This window comes from Nipponia nippon, unplaced genomic scaffold, assembly GCF_047370975.1.
Source record: "Nipponia nippon isolate SJK-2023a ecotype South Korea unplaced genomic scaffold, ASM4737097v1 scaffold_26, whole genome shotgun sequence".
In the NCBI taxonomy this organism is placed as follows: domain Eukaryota; kingdom Metazoa; phylum Chordata; class Aves; order Pelecaniformes; family Threskiornithidae; genus Nipponia; species Nipponia nippon.
In genome coordinates, this window is record NW_028262343.1 from 3945283 (window position 1) to 3951278 (window position 5996).

At 43.8% G+C, this 5996-nt stretch overlaps 1 long non-coding RNA gene across 1 annotated transcript; it reads left to right on the forward strand.

Moving 5' to 3' along the window:
* Nucleotides 1–5526, forward strand: LOC148055171 (uncharacterized). Its single transcript, XR_015705856.1, has 2 exons — nucleotides 1–644; nucleotides 3361–5526. It is a non-coding gene; the product is annotated as an uncharacterized LOC148055171 (long non-coding RNA).
* Nucleotides 5527–5996: the final 470 nt, after the last annotated feature.

Genomic DNA, 5996 nt, shown 5'->3' on the forward strand with positions numbered 1-5996 from the left:
CCCTGATAAGAACAGAAACTTGTCTCAAGAACCAGCTGAAACCGACCCTGCGATTTGGACAAGAGCCAAGGAGCAACTGAGTCTGCGCAAGAACAAGGGGTTACTAGCGGTGACGAAGAGGAGTCATCAGCCTTCATCCCCACGACCACCACCAGGACTGCGCAAGCGCAGTTGGGAGGAGTTTATGGAAACGACCTCTTGGGGCTAATTTTAATACGAAGCGGGGACAGGTCATGCGTATGTATAGGCGTATTGGGAAACCTTATGTATATGTAACACTTTGTCGTATAAATCCAGGACGAGCTACCACGTGGGCGCGCACGACTTTGGCGGGATGACCCCCCCTGCCCCCCGTGCTGCCCAGCGCTGAATAAACATACCTACTTTACAACCTTACGGGTTGTGGAGTCTGTTTCCGCACGTCAGTATGGCGAGCCAGGCAGGAGAGTCTCTGCTCGACTGCGGGATCGACTGCGGAGCGGACGCTCCTAGGCGCGCCCCGAGCACCTTCCTCGGAGGAGCCTCCGCTGCCAGCCGCTCACCGCGGGAGCGGACAACCACCTGCAAATCTGAGGTCACCGCTGCATCCCGGTGTCGGGAGCCAGGACGGACCTGCTAATGACTGTATAAGAAGCAGGAGAAGGGTAAGCGGACCTCTCACAATAATTATTTAAATCTTTGCAGCTGCTGAAGGGATATCAACTGGAGTGATAATTATCTGTTTCATTTACCCGGGTATTGCATATATTATATGTTTGTGTTGTATGTTGAAAATTTGTGTTATGTGTGTTTGAGACACAGCATCGCTGTGAAGCGAGTGGGAGTCCTGATTTGCGGTTCCGTGACTCCGCGAGGAGCACGGCCAGAGACGGACAAAGCGCCTGGAACGTTTATAAAATTTGTAAATCTTTGGGTGTGTAAATTGGGCTGCCGTGGTGCTTAGCCATTCTCCTAAGTATCGGAGAACTGGCTAATCATCAAAGTGGCAGAACGAAGGAAGAGAGTCACTCCTTCGGTGGTTTGGGCTTGAACCTTGGGAATATTTAAACGAGGGAGGAGATTGGATAAGACGGGGAAACGAACGCTTTTACTTGAAGGGGGCATATTTAACTCCCGCGGGACAGAAAGTGGCTCTGGATTGGGAGCAGCCTATTCCGGACGCTTTCTCAAATCCCCACATCGGCGGGCAAACGGGGTAATTCCTTGCTTTGCGTGTGGACTCACCACTAGACTGCATGGCAATTGGCATCCGACTTGGGTACTGCTAAAATGTAAATCTTGCGGGAAAAGGTGGTATTGTTTATCTAGCAGATGGAGGGCAGAGTGCCTCAAGTGCCTTCCCCAAACCCCACGGTTTTATGATTGGGAAAGAGCCCATCAAAATTCTGAAATAGTGAAGTTTGTGTGTGGAAAGAAACATCTAATGCTGGAAATTTGGGACGTGTGGGAGGGAGACTGGGAGAAAACTATAGAGATCCGCAAGAAAAGATTTGCGTGGAAGCTGAAACAAAGAACTGGGGTTAACAAGAAGTAATATAAAAGACAGGTAGAAAAAGTTAGAGAAACGGGTAACGCTCAGGGTGGCATTTTAAAGAAGAGTCCCCTGGGTTGTATATTGGCTCATTGGAAGAACATTGTTGGAACCGGAGGTACAGAGAGCAAGAAAACTCTCATTAAATATTGCAATCAATGGTGGCCGATCTATAAATTGGAAGATGGGGCTAAGTGGCCACTTAATGGGTCAATTGATTATAATACCCTCCTACAGTTAATGTTGTTTTTAAGGAGAGAAGGAAAGTGGGATGAAGTATCATATGCAGATATGTTTTTCACCCTCCGAGACCATCCGGAGTGGCAAAGGGACTGTGGAATGGTGTCGCCACAGGACCCTTTGGTACTCGCCCTTGAGCGGGAAAATAACAAAGAACTTAAAGGTAAACTGAGACGGTGTTGCTTGGCGTGTAGTATTGGACAAAGGTGTACGAGAATGAATAAAGTCCATCAAGCACCAGAACAAGATCTAACTGATTTGCTTAAGCCTCCCCCTCGATCATAGGAGCAGAATGCGGACTCGGACGGGACCTCCGCTCCCTCGCATAGTCCTGTATCCTCCCGTACCAGAAAGAAATCTACTCTAGCAGCTTTACAAGCACCTCTTCGAGAGGCGGTAGCACCTGATGGCGGGACGATGCTATAATAAAGGTACCTTTTTCCACCACTGATTTAGAAGCATGGAAAAGGGTTGCAAAGGATTACAGGAATGATCCGGTAAGTGTAACTAAACATTTTCAGTTTATTATAAAACAACACAACCCCGATTGGAATGATATACAATTATTATTAGAATTCATGACCGAGACAGAGAAGCAATTGATTTTAAAAACGGCAGGAAATTTGGCTGAAGATCATTATAAGACTGCAGGAGGGGATGTAAAGGAGCATTTCCCTCTCCAAGATCCAAAGTGGGATGCGAATAAAACTGTGCATGTGGAAAGATTGCAGGCGTATCAGGAGTGGATTTTGAAGGGGATGGAGAGGGCCATCCCCAAAACCATAAATTGGTCAGCATTATATGCAATTAAACAAGGTCCTTCCGAGTCCTCATCTGAATTCCTGGATCGACTGAGGGATGTAATACGCCGCAGCACACCGCTGGGTCCTGGGTCAGAGGTAGGGATACAACAACTAGTTTCCCTGTTTTTGGGCCAGTCCACAGGGGATATTAGGCACAAACTCCAGAAGTTGCGCCCCACAGAAAGCAGAAACTTGGAAGTGTTACTGGATGAAGCATGGAGAGTGTTTAGTAATAGAGAGGAAAGATACAGACAAGAACGGAGAAGAATGGTGGCGGTTGTTAGGGAAGAGGAAGGAAGGAGACCTAAGCGAGAACCGCCCCGATTAGGCAGGGATCAATGTGCGTTGTGCAAGAAATTTGGTCATTGGAAAAAGGAATGTCCAAGGAGCAGGGACGAACCCACCAGACAGGAAGAATAGTGGCCCATATGAAGGAAAATTGACGGGGACCTGGGGAATCCACCCTAGCGGATCCACTGGTTATAATGAAGCTAGGGAAGGAACAACAACAGGAAGTAGAGTTTCTGGTTGACACAGGGGTGACGTTTTGAATCAAGCCTTGATTGCATTGCTGGAGGTGTGGTTTTTACTATGTTTATTAGGATAGTTCACTCATGGTTCTAGTGATTCTCACTTCAGCTTTATCAGGGGCTCATGCTTATCTTGGTATTTCCTTGCTTGACTGTCTTATGGTGTCCTCCTTAGATAACTTAATCCTTGTGTGGTAACTTTCCAGCTCCGTGACTGGGAGGCTCCTCTTTATCAGTCTTCTGTTTCTTCTTCAAGGTTCCACAGTTCCTGATTAGAAGTTCCTCATTAAATCACTTCTAACAGTTCCAGGGTCAGCTTGCCCTGTAGTCCCCGGCAATAGTTAACTTCAAATGGTCACACTGACTACAAAAAGACATCCAACTTTAGCATCTAACCTGAGCACACACCTCTGAACAGAAGCCTTGTTACAAGAATTTTATTGCTTAAAAAAGAGCTTACATGATTTTTTTTAAAGCAACACACACTGGTGGCTGAACTAAAGCATGAACCACCACACATAGAAGAGAAAAGCAACAACAACTAGTTTTGGGAAAATAAACTAAAAATACAGGGGAGAAGAAAAGCCATCTCTACAAAACCAATTCTGTATAGTATTAAGCCCATACCAGGGCCACAATACAGCTGATAAATCAACCGTGCAAGTAAATGCTCGAGGCTGAAGCTGGGCACAGGCAGAGTAATAAAATGAAGGCAGCAAATCACAACTCCAGGCCCATGGCTATGTATATTCATCATTCCATGTGAACATGGAATTGAGCCATCAAACTGGACAACCTGAGGCCACTGTACTGCACGCCACCACAGATAACACCAGTCCTTTAGCTTAACAGTGCAATACTCCTTCAAACCTGTCCCCTGCCCTTGTGCAGACATCCCATTTTATAATCAACCGAACAATGGAAAAAGTGATGTTTCTTGTGTCTTTCCTGAGAGAACACCTGCTAGAAAAAAAAAACAAACAAACAACAACAACATCCAGTTAGTCCTGGAATTTTCAAACTTTCATATAAAATAACAGCATAGTTCCAGCCTCCATGAAACTCAAGTCCTAAACTCATACACAACTATTCATTAATTGACTGACTGATTGACTTAAGATGACCAAAAAGTTTTAAAACTGCAAGGCTTGACAATTAGAAGACTGGAAAATCCAGCATCAGAACAGACAAACCCTCAACTTTTACCTTACTAAAGGCTTTTTCTTGACAATCTTTCTTGATAAAGCTAAACATACTGTAAAAAAAAAGTTTTAATTAATGCTACATTCCCTTGCCACACACTCCTAAAGATACTTATAACATCCACCTTTGACAAATCCCACATATTTTTATAACATTTGTTGAAATAAAGGGGTACAGAATAAATACTGGTTTGATTTTTTAAAGACTTCTCAACAAACTCCATTTACTAATCTAGTCTTGTCCCCTTGTAATGGAAAAAAATTATACCTTTACCTAGATGAACAAATAGACAGCAGTGAGGCTGCAGTAGTAACTGGGAGAGTAGATTGTGTCAGATAAACCAATTTTTTCAAGCCCTCTTTTAGTTTAAGTATTCCATCTTATCCATAGACATATTTTTATTTTCTCCCTAAATAAAATCAAATAGTTTTACCTTTCGACACAGTAAATCCACTTTGGAGATGCACAGTTCAAATGTAACTCTTTATATTATGAAATCAGTATCAATGTTACTGTTTACACTTGCCAGTTTTCAAATGACAGAATTTTCTTCTTATGAGATGACAATTGACAGATATACACACACTGTAGCTCTACAGGGATAGCTGTTAAAGCTCCATACCTGAACCCACTTATGTTCAGTTCTGCAGACCTCAGCAGCAGCAGCACCTGAAAGGGTTAAAGCCAAGATAGACAAAGCCACTGCATCAAAATGCCTCCTGAAAGAATTAAAGCCTAGGGGCAAGGAGGATATTTTAAATATCTTCCTCCCTTAACTAAACAAAAGAAAGGCCTTTGGGATGTAGAGAGTAGTTAGAATGGTTGCAAGATAAGGGGGCTCCGGGACAACTGGGCCTTGGGAGAACAAATGCACGGAAGATAGGAAGTCACAGAAGAACGACAACAGCCGCCTTGAAGGACACCGTTTAAGTGATCCCGGGACTGAGTTTGCGCAGAAGGAAAGGTCAATCAGCGAACATGGTGAAGAAGACTACGAGCCTTCATCTGAAGACCCCCAAAGACCACCACTGCCCATGCGGATCGGACATCTGCATATGTTAATAAGTTCCAGGAAATCTCATGTTTATGTAAATGAGTTCTCGGAAATCCTGTGAATATGTAGGACTTTATACTATATACTGAAAGTCTACCAAATTGGTGGAGCACTTATGGTGGAGAATCCCCAGTGCTGCAATAAAGGGTACCTGCTTAATGGTAACTTCGCTGCTATGGAGTTTCATTTCAGGGACTCTCTGAATATTCCGTCTCTCCCTCGGGGAGATCCGGACTGTGAGGAGAAGCATCCGTGAATTTTTGTATCACACCCACTTCCCTATATACATTCAGGGACTTCAGGAGAAAAAAGCTAGAAAAACATTTTATGCATCACTTAAGTGACCTTTAAAAATATTGTTGCATAAAGGAATCACACATAGCTCTTCCCCAAATAAGCAGTGACATTATTGCATACCTACTGCAAATAACCACACATTTATAAATCCACTCCAGATTTCGATGGAAGAGCTGGGTTCATTTGAAAACCAACACTGACTGCCACTTCCAACAACTCTGCAGACAAGACAATACCCCGTTTCACCTTACTGTTCATAAGATATGCAGATATTAATAAAAGTTTAAATTCATTTTCAGGCATTGTTACGTGGCAAGACCACCAGGCACATTTAGAGA